Raw genomic sequence first — 18180 nt, 5'->3', positions numbered from 1 at the left:
GGAAACAAGCTCGGGCCATCATGCCCCCGAAGCCAAACAAGCCGCTGGGAATACGGGACATGCAACCCATGTCCCTGACATGATGCGCACGTGAGCTGTACGACTATATGGTCCTCAACAGACTAACTCCATACGTGGGAGAAAACAGGTACATGCCGACACCATGTATGAATTCCAGCCCCACTTATCGACTGAAGACAACTTACTTCAAGTGAAGGAGGACGTCATCCATCATCTAAGGAAACGCAGCAAGGGTGCTATCCTGGCCACAGACGTGAACGAAGCTTTTCACAACGTCTCTCACGAGGCAATGTTGAAGAACCTCCAAGACACGCCCTGTGGGGAGCAAACGTATACCACTACATACAAAATTTCCTGACCAGCAGAGCAGCGACAGTGGCCCTAGGCGGCCTGAAATCGGACAAGGTTTACATGGTAAGCAAAGTAACTTCACAGGCCTCTGTCATCTCTCCTGTCCTTATTAACATAGCCGTGCTTAAACTTCCAGGTACGTTGAGAGGAACAGAGGGGACAAGACACAACCTCTATGCAGATCACGTCACTCTCTGGACAACAGGTGGATACCCAGCTAAACAACAGGATCCGCTGCGAGAAGCGGCCAGCCGAACAGAAAACTGCTTCGAGCCTTGTGGCCTCAGCTGCGATCCACAAAAATTGAACTTCTCATATTGACAAGGAGGACCAGGACAACACAGACAGAAGGTAAACTCTTAGACTAAGAACTTTGTCTGAATGAAGTGAAAATCTCTCAAGCAGAGTCGATCAGCATCCTCGGCCTATATATACAAGGCCGATGGATCGGCAACCGCCACTCTACACAAATTGCAAGAAACCGTCATGCAAGTAGCACATTTCGTACTACGGGTAGCAGAGAGGAGGCATTGAAAGAACAAGGTGCAGTCCAAATCACCAAAGCTCTTTTCAACAGCAGAATCACCTGTGGCACCCTGTCCCTCAACATCCGGAGTACATAAATTGATGAACTGAAGACTCTCTTTAGGAAGATTTTCAAGATTGACATGGGGATCTCCAAGCGCGCTTCCACACAACGACTACTCTGCTTAGGCCTCCACAACACCTGGGAGGAGCTTGGCAAAGTAAATAAAGTTAATAATCGCGAACGTCTGAAACTTACTGAAACAGGAAGGGCTTCACTCCAAACTTAAGCATATATTGAAGGCATGCGACAGCGAGAGGAGAAAAGGAGAAACCCCGGGACAATTTGAAATTACAACTCTGTAGCCCTCATGCCAAGAAATATGTATCTAACCCACCAGGAAGGAGGAAGAAAACACGAAACAGAGACTCCTCGAAACCCCTACGGCCGAAATTCACACAGACGATACGCCGATGTAGCAAAATATTCAGGAACTCCAGCCCTCCAGCCCATGCAATCAGCGTCGTCGACAGCAAGGTGAACACAGAGCAGGAGCTAGCGCCTTAACAACAGAAATAGACTCTGCGGAAGTAACAGCAATAGCCCTGGCCATCTAAGGTTCTCTTAAAGGAGCAATAATAGTCACTGGTTCACAAGCAGCCTAACGGACTTTCCAGAAAGGGAGAATATTCAGGCAAGCACTGCAAATCCTTACAGTTACGGGAAAGAAGCACTTACCAGACGTGCGCATCGTTCCGACTCCGGGACACGAGTCCCCGCTAGGGAATGAGGAAGCCGACTCTTTCACCAGAGCTCACGTTTACCAGGCTTTCTCACAGGACGCGCGAAAGAGCACGAATGATGCCCCGAAAAAGTACATCGACATTCTGCAACACTAAAGGCTAGACAGAAGAACTTACCGGCCACTTCACCTCAGCTTAACTAGGGAAGACACAGTGACACTTAAGAAATTACTAACGAATAGCGACGTCCACGGTATCCAATCGCACCAAATCTTACCCGTTTAGTATTCATACTTCTGCACGTACTGAGACGTGCCAAATACCCTATGCCATTGGGTAAGGGTATGTGGGGGAAAACATCTCACCATAGGCACCCAAACACTAACCGAAAAGCAATGCGAAGCCAAGCTATAAAGCCTGAACCCAATGAAACAACGCTGCCTGATCGAACTGGCACTGGAGATGGCCATAGCCCACAAAAAAATTCTTTGTAAGGGTGCCAACATTTGGTTTGGGAGTGCCTTTGCGCGTTCTGACTCACAGTATAGATGGTGTAGGTGCATTCTGGGACATTTGGCGAGAGAAAGAGATGTATTATTTTATGAAAGTGCACGATTCAGGCTATTCACTCATACATAGACCGCTGATCTGTATAATTACAAGCAAAAATAAAAACAAATAATCTTCAGCCATAGTTCACATACAAGGCTTATCAGATAGCTACTCAAAGCAAATTTGGAAGTTATGCGAAATACACGAAGAAAAATTGGAAGGCAAGCACCTTTGTTCGCGGTAACGGGCTGGTGGTCCTTTTCCTTTCGCCACGTACTGGCAAAAATGTAAATGAGGCCGCAAGCAAGTTGTTTCCAGGCATTCTGAACCCCTTGTGCAGAGAAAACACGCAAACCGGAAGTCAAGGGGAGCTCCCTTTGTTCCTCGACAAATCAATTCAGCTGACTTTGGCAAGCTGCATTCACAAGAAGCGCCAGCCGTAATGCTAGCGAGGCGTGCATTGTTGTATATAAAGTAAGTTCTCATCAGAAAGCAAAAAAATAATATAAATTACGCGATTATGTGGAAGGCACAGTTCTCACTTTTTTTACATGATGTTTATCTTGACGAGGCGTTCTGACATACATGGTGAATAGAAGGACGCTACCAGCCGTGAATGGTAAAAGTGCATCGAAGACATCCTTTCAAAAAGGCATACATCACGTACGTTGGTCGAGCGCAGTTTAATTCATTAGACATATGAGCTCTTCCATATAACGGTATTGACATATTGAACTTGTTACCTCATTATTTTTCGCTTACAACGCTAGGTTTATCGCACTTTATTCTTCTGATGTGCTTGAAAAATCTATGCATCTTAATTCCAGTGTCTTTCTAGCAGCCTAGCAGGTGATCTTCGATGCAAAAAAACAAAAAACATCACCGATGATAACGATGCCCCCAGTGCAAATTTTGAGCTCTGCTGTATTCGTGTTCTCATTCCGAGATGTATTGGTTCGCGCGCACACAAACTGTCTCGTGCGGCACGTTCCAAACGGAGTAAAGTGCGGCGTGACTTCCTGGCTACTCGGGTCATAGCGTGCGACAGCGCGTAGGTGACGCATGGTCGCAATTCAAAGCAACCGCTGCAGACAGACCTCCACTCAGGCAGCGCTTTGCTTTCATATATAGTACCTATATATATGTTCCATATATATAGTACTCTGGCGCCATCGCGTAGGCGTTGTTGTCGCAAAGCCCTTCATTCGCGGTACTACGCTTTTCTTACGCTTTCGCCATGCCATCCTCCTCCGCTTTCCGCTTTATAGTTCCGATGCACTCTCCTCCTCCGCTTTCGGCCTCATGGTTCCGCGGCACGCTCCTCTTCTGCGTTCCTCTTATCGCTTTTTCATCCTTCGCAGCGCTCGTTCACTCGGTTATGATGACGCCGAGAAACGACGTCGAAGTTCAAGGCACAAAAGTGCGCCTAAGAGCCACGCTCTAAAAAAAAAAAGATATCTTGCAACATGGAACGATGTCAATGCAAGCAGCACTACTTCACAATCAGCAGTAGCAGGGCAGTGGTCATATTCATGACTAATATCGACATTTGCTCGAGCATAACGAAACAAAAGAAGAAATAATCCCGCGAATACACGCAAAATTGTCGTGCATTTGGCCTGTCGAGGCACTTTGCCTGTATTTGCGACCATCTTTCACGCTCAGAAAAATACTTTCACGTAGCACGTATTGAGCAGCAGAAAGCTGTATCAGGAGCTCTTCGTGTTCCTATAGAATTTTATCATTGACACTTTTCATATAATTATACCATTTGAGAACTTCGATAATTTATGAATAGTAATTTAATTATGTAATTTGGAGGAATGAAATAAACATTCTGAGTACCTCCAAGGAACGGCAAACATTACCTTTGTTCTGCCCAATTACGTGGCACTTGAATATTTTTAAAGCTAGGCTAAAGTTAGGTGGAACTCCCTGTGTTGTGTATCTCAGTTAGCAAGAATCAAAGGATGCGGTACATATCACGCGCTACTTCATAAACAAAGTTATATGCCTCGGCGATACTTATAGTCCATTATATGTACATGTTTTATATTGTGATTTTTTCTTTTAATTCGCATAAAAAATTGGGCTCACTCACACTTCTTGTTAAGTCATAATACCGGAGTCCAATAGGAGGACCCTCTACAACGTAGTCTGATCAATCTTAGCAAATAACATCAGTGAAATAAGGGACGACCAGTTGCCCTTGCAGACTGAGTTGCCAACATTCGCGCTGTTCTTAGAACGCAAGGCGATGCAATTACTGCACCGCTGCGCCAGGCTTGCGACTAGTTACGCAACTTACGAACAGAACGCAGTCTTGTAAACGCGACCGAGTCGTGACCATCATTTTCCCGGAACGCAATGCAGGAAGAAGCGTTTGTGTCTTGCACCGAACTTGTGCCCACACACGGAGCATACAAGCCATACGTGCAAAGGAAGTTTGCAATGTCGGAGTTGGCGGGGACGTCTGAAGGGGAGAACGGTGCGCAAACTCAAGTGGGAGCGCCGTATCAGAGGGGGTGGAAACGGGAGGTCGGGGCGGCAAAACGACGCTGGTCCGCCGCGTTCCCTCAGCGGATCCCCGCGCTCCAAACGACGAGAATTGGGGAAAACAGGAAAGGGAATGGGGAAAACGTGGCAAGGCGAGGACGCGAGTCTCTCTCTCCGCAAACCTGTAATGGGGAGCGCCCCGCAGAAGAGGCACCCGGCGCTCCCTTTCCCCTCCCACTGCGTCCCTATGGTCGCTCTGGGAATATGAGGACGAACGGCACGTAAAGATTATCGCGGGCCGCCACCGGCTCCCTAAGCTTCGAACACACGGCGCCCGTCCCTCGCACTTCTCCCTGCCTCTTCAAATCCTCCCGTCTAAGCCAGAGTCTATCTTCTCTAGGTGTGCGCCTTTGTTTGTGCTCTCAAGGAAGCACGAAACGCCTCGGGCGAGTCGCAAACGCCTGCCACTCTGCTTTGCTTCGGCCCACGCGTGATGGGAGCGTCTCAAAAATACTCGCTCTATCTCTTTCCTTCTTTCCAACTTCCAAAATTTGTTTCTTTTACTGTCAGCACTTGCTTCCTTTCGGTTTGTCTAGTATATCTCCTCAGGCCTATAGATACGATGCGCACACTTTTTTTGTTGTGTTGTGTAGTTATCTTTATACGCTGCCCGTATAAAGAAAATTGAATGACAGCAAAAAAAAAAAGAAATGTGCACATAGCTGAAAAGCCTGCGATGCGTACGCGAAGTTTTGAAGACAAGGAAGCGCAGTAAGGCACGTATCCTTCAAGATATATACGTGAGTGAGGTAGCGTATGTTCCAAAAGAAGGAAGAAGACTTGCTAAAACAAGTGAACTCCCATGTGAAATTGTGCCAGTAAACAAAATAGCACGCCATAACGGTGTAACCTTATAACCTAAGATGGCAACCAGTCTCGTTTCAAGTTCAATGAGTCTAATTTGCTTAGCCACTTGACGTGGCAGCAGTTAAAAGAATTCGTGCTAACGCCACTTGAATTGCGGGGTTTCGCGCGGGGACAAATATCAGTGTGTTTTCTTGCAGATAATAAAAAAATTACCGACGATTACGTTACTTCCTAATGCGAAATTTGAGCGCAGCAAATAAGCTGTTTCACCTTTTCGATAGATTGAGGCAAAGAAATCGAGCAACACATGTATGCGCTATCACAGAATTTTTTTTTATTTTTCACACGTATTCCTTTAACAAAGACTCCACTAACAGTTCTTGACAGTCATGAAGGAAGCTTTGTGGTCGGAGAAATAGACTGATATTTGTTCGACTTGGTACACCAATGCTTGATTCTCAAAGACGAGATCTATACAAGTGCCTCGCGAGGTTGTCACAGCCGTGGGACGCGTTACGAGCGAGAGGAACGGGATGTTCTCCCGCATAAGTGTTAGGAAATTGCTGTTTGTCTAACGGCAGCGGCAATTTCGGCTCGGGCGGTGTACATATACAGATCCGCCGCCACCGATCTGGCTCTCTGATTGCCACCGCACAGGGGTTGCATTGGAGGAGGAGCGAAGAAAGGAATTAAGTTCGAGCCGGCGCTTTGACAACCGGAGACTCGCAGGAAGAGGGGGGAGGGGGGCGGCGTGTACACCCAGCGGCAAACGATGGGGGCAGAAGCGCGCGCAGCAAGCGGACAACACGATAAAGGGAGGAGGGAAGAGATAGCAGCGACTGACTGATGCCGCTGACGCCGATAGTGAGTCAACCCCAGCTGCGGAGTTGGTTTCAGGGACAACGCCGCCGATGCCGACACAAACAATATGATACCCTCGCTTCCGCAGCGCTAAGAACCAGGTCTAGCCGTGGGAAGGTGGTCACGTATTCGTCGACGTGCCGGGGCCTACGTGAAATAACCGGCGCGTAAGCAACTGAAGAGCACCCTAGCCGCCACACAAGAACAGGGGGGGGGGGACCCTTTCCTCCTCTATCTGCATGGCGGCGACTGTGTTCTATGCAGTCACGTCATCTTGACTCTCTAGCGGCGTCAGCGGCATCCAGCGGTATCAGTCGGTCGCTGCTAGCGCTGGGGAGATGAAAGGGGGGCGGAGCTGGTTACGAGGCCGACGACGACGCGAAACCCAGGAACGGACGCCAAAGAGCTGCGTTCTAAAAAGAACTATCGGGTTTGACGTGCCAAAACTGTAATTTCATTATTAGGCACGCCGCAATGGGGACTCTGGAAGAATTTTCACCACGTGTATTTTTTTGTTTTTTTTAGCGTACTCTCAATGCACAGTACACGAACGTTTCTGCATTTCGTCCTTGTCAAATCGCTGTCGCCGCGGCCACTGTTTGGACCAGTGCCCATTTGCTTAGCAGGGCAATGTCAAATCGACTGCGCCAATACTGTGGGCTTTCAGATATCTGTGTCCTTTACCCCCTAGGGTAATTTTTTGTTTGTTTGAGAAGCACAGTAATGGAGCCAGAATGTATTTTCCCCGTCTTTTTAATTTCCAAGTATAACCATGCCCTCCCGTAGTGCATCGTATGTGATTTTAAGGTATTTTTGATCTCAAGGACGCGTAAACAATACCTGATGGCAACAGCATGAGCCAAGCTGAACTTACTATACTAGAAAAATGATTGCCCGTATAGACAGTAGCCTCGCGTATCCGGGCGAGAAAATCCTGGCCCTGGTGGCATGAAGAGCTTTAGCTTCGACTTGTCGGGTATGGCTTGCCCTGCACGAATAAACTTGCAACAAGTGTGTATGCTCCGACTTTCAGATTAATTTCTTTTCTTTCCAGGGATACGTGAAGAAAAAAAAGGGGGCAAGCAATGGATAGAACGAGGGAAAGTCGCAAGAGCGTCATCGGATGAAGAACACAATGAAAAAACCATAAAATAAAATGCCATGACGGGTGCCGACTGTTCCACGCTTATTTGGCAGGCGGAGATTGATGAATGGGCGCCTTGCGGAAAGCAGCTTATATGCTGGTTGGCGCGCCCCCTGTGCGTCGTGTATCGAGCGGCCACCCGGTTCAAGTATCTCTTTCTCTCTCTCCCCAAGCGCTCTACTTCACTTTTCCCTTCCCCATGCATCCTCCTTGCCCCTCGCTCACGCGTGTCAGTGCGCAGTCACACACGCACCCCCCCCCCCACACACACACACACAAAACGCACGCACGTACGAGCATAATTCACACAGTAACTCCGCTGTCAAACGCGCATGAACTTGCGGCGCACACAGTGTGCGGAGTTTCCCTGCGCATAAGCCGATCGACCACCCGGCGCAGTCCATTGACGGGGCTTTGAGCCCGTGACAAAGTTAGGCTTTCGGGAGTGCGCTCTATAGAAAATACAAGTCGAATTTGCTTTTCAAAAATGAAAGGAACAAAAATTAACAGACCATTGAAAGCAAGCAATTTAACGACAACATACACACTGTTAGCGTAAGCTTACGAAGAAGGGACGGAGGGAAGAAGTAAAAATAGTTTGAAGGGGGGTGGGGGAGAAAAGGAAGCGGGCGTAGAGGAGTCGCCAGTCTACGGTTCCTATCCCTCCTCCCCCGTGGAAGTGTGCGAGCCCGTTCGCGAGTGACGAGCGGCGGTGAAGCGTATAGAGCGTTCCGGAGCGCCCGCGTCGGCGACGGCGGTGTGTCGCTTGTTTGGGTTCGGGTGGCGGCGTGACGTGTCGGTACACGTGCGGCGGCGCCCTGAAATCGGGGCCAGCGGCGGTGCTCAGCATCGATGGCGGCGGCGAGAAAAGAAGATTGGGCCCGACGCGCTCCCACCCAGCGTCCTCCGGAGGGAGAACTCGGAGGGCGGGTGGGGTGGGGGGTTCCGAATTGGAGGGAACCTAATACGATGTGGCCGCGTGTCGAGATTGCCACGGGATGGGGATGCGAGTGTTTTTGCTTGCGCGGTGGGGAGGGCGATCCGAGCGTCGCTGCTCAAGAGCGCGGCGCGAACGTAGAGGAGTTTGACGCAGGTTGGGGGGAATGGGGACGATGCTTTTGGCAGGGAAACTACAGCAAGAGTGACGTCGCGGATTCGAAGTGAGCTCGTGCCTCCGTTTGGATGTTGAAGGACCCTCCTCAAGCTCACGTCCGTCAGGGATTTGAAAGAAGAGAGGAAGAGGCCAACGCAAGGCAGTCTTCGCAAAGTGGTTTTGACCGAGCCCCTGTTGTAGGCCCCGTACGAACGCTTTGAAGCTTTGGTTTTTCGATGTCACCAGGAGTTGGTTCTGGTCTCCGTGCGTGCACGTGTGCGTGCGTACGGGTGTGTGTGAAGTCGAACAAAAGAAACATACGGTTCCCACTGGTTTTACGCCTGATAAGCAAGAACCGGATTGTAGGGGAAACGGGACACCGATCTTGAGTAAACACGAGTGGGGTATCGCTCCAGCTCCGTCTCGAGTGCTTGCTTTGGATCGCCCTTGGCTTTTGAGCCGGTTATGAAGAGCGGCCAAATCCTATGAGCTTTGGAAAGAAAATTACGGAGGATGCAGTCTGCAGAGTGGCGGACATAAGAGAAATTGAATTATTATTTCGAAGCGTTCAGCCGCCACTTGAGAGCAAATGGTCCTATGATCAGGAAATTAGAAAACCGTTTCAGCAGAAAACAAAGCTCTTTATTTTTGTGCTTTGCCAACTCAGTCAAATTTGTTTTATCTGTTTTCGTTCGAAATAGAGCGACGCATTAAGGGTCATTTCTCTATTTACATTTATGTGCAACAGAGCTCAATAACTTTTAAGCGCTCTCACAGCCTTTGAATAATTGAGGTCTAACTGATTGCGCGTGTTAGATTGAACAAGGGGTTTACATATATACATATATATTTCACAGATTAAGAGAATTCTGTGGTTTTGCTCGAAACAAATTTTCCCCCCATTTCAAACGTTGCTAAGACATGCTGTACGAGTACGGGGAAATTTGTGCAAATGGTTACAGGAAAGAATAATAACCCTAGTAAAATTTGAATGGAATGTTCTTATTGCAAAACAGTGTAGTGTATCGCAAACAGCCAAGCTGCCGTGTGCAGAGATATATTGCTCTTGTGGTCTATGTGGAAATTCAAACCAGTGTTCGTATTCCATGAACTATTTCATGTGATTATCGTGGGTGAATTCTTGGAGCAAAGGCGAACATTGTCGCTATGGATGGACAAGTTTCATGATCAGGTTGTATTATTATTATTATTATTATTAATATTATTTTTATTATTATTATTATTATTATTATTATTATTATTATTATTATTATTATTATTATTATTATTCCTCACAATAACTGTCGTTGCACCACACGGCTTGCAAGGTGGAATATAGTTTCCATTCGTTACCACAGTGTTGTCATGAGCAGGGAAGCCGAAAAGTATATACAGGTATGACCACAATACCGAGTGCAAGAATGAAAACAAGATGGTAGAGAAAAGGTTATTTGTAAACTTATGAACTAGATGAAAAGCACATGTGAAGCACAGATACGAAGTATAGACGAACAAGAATTGTAAAAAAATGCAGGATTTCAAACGTTGAAGAGGCAAAATTACTACATTTGCTGCTAGGCATCGGAATTCATTCCTTCTTTATTCAACTATATCAGTACACATCGGCTATGGCACGCCTGCCAGAGTTTACGCTACTGTGATCGCACAAGCATACACGCAATAAAGAAATAGAAAGTGAGAGCGCCTCGTAGCCTCACAACATATAGCCAAGCTTACGGGAAGTGGTCAGTTCATCCGTTGAAAAGCCGCCGTCAAGATTAACATTTTTTTTTACATTTCGGAGTGTAGTCTTCGTCGTGAGCGGTTACTGTATGCTGCGTGCAGTGAGTCGTGGCACGATCTGCTGCAGGAGCTACACCCTACACATAATCGCTCATTAATCACTGCCATCGCCAGCCCAATTAAATTCCGAGCAAAAAAATATTTTTTGTAAAATCTTGTTTAATTTCCTGTGTTTTAAACCTTCATCTGACCATATTTAACCACAGTAAAAAAGAAAGTAAAAATGAGAGATGGGGAGGGAAATGAGGAGACACACGTGATCGCTCCACTTTGAACAAAATTTCTAATTAGGAAACCGTGAACTGAAACAATACCAAGAGCACTCGCGCCCGCGTAAGCACAATATGGAAAAAAAAGAGGGAATAATGACGCAGAACTCACGCAGTGGGGGAATCGACGTTATGAGAAGCATTTTTTGCTGCTAGCTGGCTGCCGAGCATCTATCTCGACTACACAAAGCGTTAGCAGATGGACAGACGTTGTTGCGTGACACGAACAGCCACGTGTCGGACGCGAGCGTGTGTGTGACGACCGCAGCAGGACGACGGTCTGAAAGAGCTCTCAAAGACGCGCCAAACGTCTCAAAGAGCTAGGTGGTTTTAGCACGAGAGGAGTAGGCGCGCAACCGTAAGACTACATATGGCGATTTTGTTTGTGTTTTCTTGCCGCTGCCTGTATAGCGTACGATGTAGAATTTAGGAACTGAAAGCAATGAGGTGAAACGCGTGAAACAAAGAAAAAAAAGCCTTTTCCACCTACAGAGTAAACCTTCTTTTTTTTTTCATCCACATTCTTGCACTCTCTCGGTGAAGTCACGGCTAGAAACCGAAACCTTTTTTGTTGTACTATGAACCTGCATCATGTGTAACGAACCTGCAGTGAAACTACTGAGCGCAGATTTCATTAACCTGACTCCGAACGATCCTTGAAGGATATAACTGCGGATGAGCACTTTCGGTATTCGTTTCTTGCCATGCGCCAACGCAGGAAAACTTCGGCTGACATGATATTGCTTTTGAGTGTGAAGGGCGTGGGGAAACCGCGTATGGATTTGAGGAATGCACGCGTAGATGCAAAGTCTGCGTGGCAACACCTAACTGAAAGTGTTGCGTACGCGCGCGATGCCCTAATCCATGGGATCTAACCGCCACAGTGCTTTCGGTAATGCGACGGCTTTAGCGTCTATAATGGCCTCATTGGAGGCCTTTCAAATTAGCAGTCTAGCGAAACGGTGTAATAATTTTGTTTAGCACCAAGTGACATGCGTTTTACGTGTGTAAGCATTGCTCCCAAGAAAGTAATATAGAAAAAATGTGACTGCAGTGTAGCGGTCATACCACTAATGCTTTACTCGACGGCAGAGGTTCAATTTCACTGTCGTTCATGCAATTTCTTGTTTCTTTTACAGAAGTGCGAAGTGGTGCGAGACCGGAAATACCTACCAACCTCCCTCGTTGTTCCTAGAATGAGGCAACGAATGCAGCTTCGAATTAAAATGTCACTTTTACACCTTTATCTCTCCACATGTCATCACTGGGCAGGGTTTGTTGGTTGTCCATATTCATGAAGAGAAATAACAACGCCTGCGGAAATAATAAGTTGTGAAATTAATTTTTGTGGCTTCTTTCTCTTCTGCACTTTTCCTTGCCTAAGCTATCTTTATGCAATCTGCATTTATTACGCAGCGAATGTTCTGGCAATATTTACTTAACATGCGATTTACCCTCAGTGGTCCGTGCATGGTCTGTTGGTATTTTTTAATATTTATGCATGTCATTTTCTCTGATATCGCTTCAAATCTGCGTTTCTTTACTGACGATTTAAAAATTAAATTAAATTATAGGGTTTTACGTGACAAAACCACTTTCTGATTATGAGGCACGCCGTAGTGAAGGACTCCGGAAATTTCAACTACCTGGGGTTCTTTAACGTGCACCTAAATCTAGGTACACAGGGGTTTTCGCATTTCTTACTGACGATTTATACTTTATAGAGTGGTTATAGACTACCCCCTCCTACTCAAGAATAAACACAGCGCTTACCAATGGCGTAAACAAAGCGCTCGTGGATAGACGGGTCAGTTAACGTGTTTGAAGCTGCTTAGCACTGTATATGCTCAGACACAAGTTTTTTTACAAAACATATATCATTATAAAACTAGCATAAACCGGGACTCAGACTTGTTTCAACTAACTGATGTGCCATTGCGCCGGAAGCACGTGTTTCATTTTAAAGAAACATCTTGTAGAAAAGACTCATTCGAGATGTCCTTTCTTTTGTTCTTCCTTAGATCAGTAAACTAGTGGAATCAATTATCTCAACGAGTTACGTCTATTATGTCAAATGCGCTATTTGCGTCGCCACTGTCATCTTGTTTTTGTGTTTTGCGACTATTTGCTGTGTGTCACAGTTGTGTTGATTGCTTGTGACCTACTTGTATTTATCAATAATGTATCCCTCCCCCCGCCCTAGCTCTAAGGCCACTAGGCGATGTAGATAAATAAATAAATAAATAAATAAATAAATAAATAAATAAATAAATATTCCATCCCACATAATTAGCGTAGTCGTGTTCTAAGTTCCCTGCTTTTTGATGTCTCTATGTCGACGTTACAGTTCTCACACAGATTTGTACTGCTTTCAAGACTGTCCACTGCTTCCTTTATAGCGCTTTGGTCAGTATTTACGCTTTGTTACCACGTATACTTCTCCTTTTGCCTTAACATATCCTCAGGTAACCAGGACTGAAAGTGAGGCTTGTTACTATGGGTTACAATAGTTACTATAATGGCACCACACAAAGTAAAGGGGCACGGATAAAGACACGCTGCACGTGAGCGCCACGCGTACATTGCGCATTTGTGCTTCACGTGCTTATCGCTCTTCTTTCAATTTCTGTGGTGACTTATCACAAGAATGAATTTGGAGAGAGAGATATACGCTTTAGTGATATGTTACCAGCGATTGCTCCGCCCGACGCTCCCGTTTCACCCTGACTGCTATAGGGGTAACTTGCCAAGTATGTCCCATATTCACTAACGCTGTTAAAAGAACTAAACGAGGCGATTCGACAAGCACTAGAGGACGGGTGTTTGCAAATTCAAATGGGCTATCGACAACATATTTGGAGGCACGATGCTAATGCAATACAGTGCACGAGTTTACTTCTAAGTGCTTGCCAATAGCCATATTACCCGCCGATCGCTTCATTTAGTAAAAAACTGGAGTCGGTGAGGTGGGTAAACGCTATCTTTGCCAGATAGCCCGGTTTATTTTTTTTCTAACAGCGTTAGGGAATGAGTGACATCCTTGGCACACTATCCCTGTAGCAATTGGGGTAAAATAAGACGCTCGGGCGGAGCAATTGCCGGTATGCCTTTTGAAAGCTACAACTGCTTTTAGATAGCACCAACGTTTTCCTCATCTGGCTTAACTGTATTATTGTCACGTGCCAGTACTTTTTCTAGTCTGCTACCTAACTGCTAGTGATAATGTGCCGAGTGTATCACTTACTTACTAACGCGTTTAAAAGAAATGAACAGCGCGATCCGACAAACGTGTCCGCTACTAACCCAAGTCCAGTTTAACTTCATGAAGTGATTTGTTTCTATAAGCAAGCACTGGTCAGTACAGTCGAACGACTGTATTACGTTAGCATCGCGTCTCCAGATATATTGTTGATTATCCACTTAAATTTTAATAAATTCCTCTATTTATTGCTATTCATGAATTCTCCATGAAAGTCCCTTTGTTTCTATCTATCTACATACCTTTTCTTTATATTAACTTATTTCATTAACTTTTCGCCTCCGACTTTCTACGTATTCTTTTTTCGTTTACACTGTCCCCTGTTGGATGTATTGCTTTCACGAGATATTGAGAGTATCGCTGTTTTGCAGTGTGCAAGAAGTCAGCGGGTAGGGCAACAACACAATGCCCGCGGTCATCAAACCAAACGTTTGGTTCAAGACTTCTTTATCGGGCTGCAGTATAACCAGAAGAATGTACCGGCGTACGCCAAGCTTTGACAGCCCTGTTGAGGGAATAATTTTCGCCTAATTGAGTTAACGCACGTGTACAAAGGGTAAGTATCCGTATTGATATTCTGTATACCGACTATGCTTCTTCTGTTGATGAGTACACGCTCCTCCTTGTTTAAGTGATCTCTGCTACGACATTCCTCCCCTTATTGGCTCTAGTTCTTCAGGTCTATGCGACCATTAATAGACTCGGTGCGCACCTTCAAGTGTGCTGGTGATTAGTTTTCTTGATCTCCCCTTATTTCTCTTCCTCTTTACATCCTCTTTCTGCAGTGCAAGGCAGAAAACAGTATGTGCGCCTGGGTAATTTCCCTGCTTTTCCTCTGCTATGTTTCGCTCTTTCTCTCTTTGTTTGCGCCAACTCGCTCTCCTACTATAAATTTCCCGTCGACGGCTTCCAGGAAGTTAAAAAAAACGACAATAGACTTATGGGCGACATGGTACTATATAACTTCAAGTGTAGCACGAAAGACCATGCAGGACAACAGACGAGGTGAAGACAGAGCGCTACTAGCAACTGATTGAGGAAGTCCAGCAAGGTTCGTCAACTGTCCTCTAACGTGCGAATAAACTACAAGAAAAAAATTCGGCCGAGACATTTAAGACTGCTTACGTGTGTGAATTTGAGAGCATTATACCGTTTGTAAATCACGAAACGCCATGAACACACTCATGTTATATACATACTCATGACGTGGCGCCACCGCATTCCCATTGGCTGCACTGTCCCGAACCTCATGACGTACGCACTAGGTACACTTTAGCCAGTCAGAACCGCGCAGCCTCCGCAGCGTCGGTAAAACGTGTTCGTCACACACCCAGGAGGCCCGGGTTCGATTCCCATCCGCACGAATATTTACAAAATTTTCGTTTCAAAGTCATGAATTTGAGAGATAGAGATGAAGACGAAAGTCAGGGAGGTTAACGAGATATCCGTCTCCGGTTTGCTACCCTACACTGGGGATGGGAGATAGGGCTTAGAAAGACGACAGAGAGGAAAGCGTTAAAAAAACGGAGACACAAATACACAAAACCCGTTCCAGTTAAAGACCTTCACAAAGGCCGGTAGATCGCAAAAAGCGCAATAGTGAATTTATTTCCTTTACAAGAAACGTCCTGATATATTTTGCGCCTTTCCAGGCATCTTTTAACATGTTATCACTATTTTCAACGTCGACCATTTATGGTACCATTTCTCAGTCACGTCGCCAACTATTGCCCCATTACACGGAAATTCGTCGTGTGCAACGAATTTCCGCGTAATGGGGCATATAATGCTTTCTCATTAGGATAAAAAAATAAGACTACGCCAGAAGTTTTCCACCAGTAACACTCGTATACTTTGATTGCAATGATTGTGACGGCGGGATAGCGAGCTTTGTGGACTACCTTGCACATTTTCATTTATCAGGGGTACGTCTTTCATACCTCCTATCGCTTTTTTCGGATTCGCCTACACTTTGACGTGCATGCTCAGTACACCTGGGATATTCTGTTTGACGTCGCCAATGTTAGTGAAGTGCGCTCGTGTTCCAAAAGAAATAAAGAGAACCCGTGATAGGAGGTGATGTTGGACATCTGCTTTCCAACACAGCGGCCTAATGCTCTAACCGATAGCACGCATGCTTATCCCATACCAAATATCACTTCCTTGTCTTAATCATCTTCTTTCTCTTGTACAGTTGATGCGTATAAGGCATCAGCTGCTTCTTGCCTCTTTTAAGATATCATACATGTGCGTATATAGTGCTGTGCGCTTTTGCACATTTATTGATATTCACAATTTTTGAACGCATAACGACATGATCACGCAGCCCTGAAGAAAACACCACGAGGTAACTATTTTTCGTCGCTGCGTCTCTTTTCCGTTACAAAGTGAGAGGCCTGGGAAAGGTATCACTCAGACCGACTCCTTTGCCTTTCTTCAATTTCCGCCTCTACCTCAAAGTAGGCCTAGCAAAAATGTAAAACAATGCGCTAGCTAACTGCATCCTCTAGTGCGAAAGCAGGAAAAGGCCTTAGTGCATAACAATTCGCGCGGCTAATTAGCATCACCAATGGGAGACAATACTGCGAGCAACAGCCGTGTGAAAGCAGGGAGAGTGGTGCAGCCAGCTCTGCTCCTTCGGTGATCACTCGCGAGCGTATGTGAAAAAAGAGAAGCCGTTTGTCAAGTCGTGCAGAACGTCGCGCCCGTAAATGAAGGGGTCGTAAAGATGGAGCGGAAGGATATACGGGCCCTTAGAACGGGGCCAGCTGGAGGCGCAGTTTGCGGCAGGAGGCATTGCTCAGCGTGTATGGTACAGTATATATATATACGAGTGACGTCCTTGGATTTTGAAACAAAGGGCACGCCTTCCCGAGGACGGGAAGGCGTCCCGACGTTCCCTTATTGCCTTCCCTTCCTCCCGACGCAATGTTTTCTTTTAGAGAAACGGAAACAAGGAAAACACGACTTCGCCGCCCCCTTTCCGCTTCCTTAGACAGCCTCCGCCCGTGCATCACCGCCTGCTTTACTTCAACGATCAGAACTGCGAGAGTTGTCAGGGGCAAAAGAGGAGAGAGGACGGAATTCATCCCTCGCCCATTTTCACCCCTCACTCTGTCATCCTGATTTTGTCTCTCTTTAGAGCGCGGCCCACATGGCCGCGTTACGGAGTCCCTGCAATCGCTCTCTAGTTAAAGATAATAAAAATAAAGGAAAGGGAAATAATCGAGACTGGCGGTATATGAAGCGCCCATTGCTTTGTCTCCCTCAAACAGAAAATAAAGTGAAAGAACGAAAGAAAGAAACGAGCTGGAAACACTCACCGCGGCGCTAGCGCCGACGCCAAAGGTCGTTCCGATGTCGGAGGCGGACGGCAGGAAAGAGAGAGAGAGAGAAGGAGATGGCGGAGAAAAGTACTGCGGCGTGAGCGCGCGCGCGCGCGCAAAGTCCATGAAAATTTGTCAGCGCGGCAGTTTTCGTCCCATTCCCTGACGGCGGCTGAGAAGTACTGAGTGCTTCTTCTTCTTGCCCTTCGTCTTAGGACTCACTGGCGGCTGTAGTCAGTGCCCGAAGAGGCGGCAGCGAAGGCGACTCCGGTTTGTTGTCTCGCCAAAAAAGAAATGCACGCAGCGTCGTTTTATATTGACGTCGTTCAAGATAGACAGGTCGGGTAAAATGCGCTGTACTGTTAGGCGATTTACCAATGCGCCAGCATACGTTCTGGACACTTCATCATGTGCGCGTTAGCGTCAATGCAGTCAATCATTGACTAGAATGCATAGCATAATCTGAAACGGAGTGAAAAATAAAGGATGATATGCCTACGAGAGTTACGTGAGAATTATTTTTTTGAAAATGCTCACAGAGCAATCAGTGATCTCTTTTTTAGTGAAAATAACAAGGTAGGCGATGACTGTGCACCAGAAACAGGGCAGTAATATGCCTGTGCCACCCCGCCTGGCTCGTAGTTATTGCAATAGTGCACCGAATTAGCGAGCCGTAGTCCTCACAACACTGTGTCCGGCTCGAGAGCAAGGCCGGGGCGAACAGAAGACGGGTGATGCAGCAGGCCAAACGCGCTAAACGAAAGAGAGACTGCGAGAGTGGCGGCGACGAAGGGGACAGGAGGGGGGGAGGCAGCGTAACAAGCAGGAAGCACAAAGGAGAAGGGTAAACTAAAAGCGCGCATCTTGAG

At 46.4% G+C, this 18180-nt stretch overlaps 1 long non-coding RNA gene across 1 annotated transcript in view; it reads left to right on the top strand.

The window, feature by feature from the left end:
- LOC135903108 (uncharacterized) overlaps positions 1 to 11898 on the top strand; it is an 83372-nt gene extending 71474 nt beyond the window's left edge. The window contains exon 3 of the long non-coding RNA XR_010564724.1: positions 11866 to 11898. This is a non-coding gene — a long non-coding RNA (uncharacterized lncRNA). The remainder of the gene's footprint in view (positions 1 to 11865) is intronic.
- The last annotated feature ends 6282 nt before the right edge of the window (positions 11899 to 18180 follow it).

Source organism: Dermacentor albipictus, chromosome 1, assembly GCF_038994185.2.
Source record: "Dermacentor albipictus isolate Rhodes 1998 colony chromosome 1, USDA_Dalb.pri_finalv2, whole genome shotgun sequence".
Taxonomy (NCBI): Eukaryota; Metazoa; Arthropoda; class Arachnida; order Ixodida; family Ixodidae; genus Dermacentor; species Dermacentor albipictus.
This window is presented reverse-complemented; position numbering and strand designations above follow the sequence as displayed.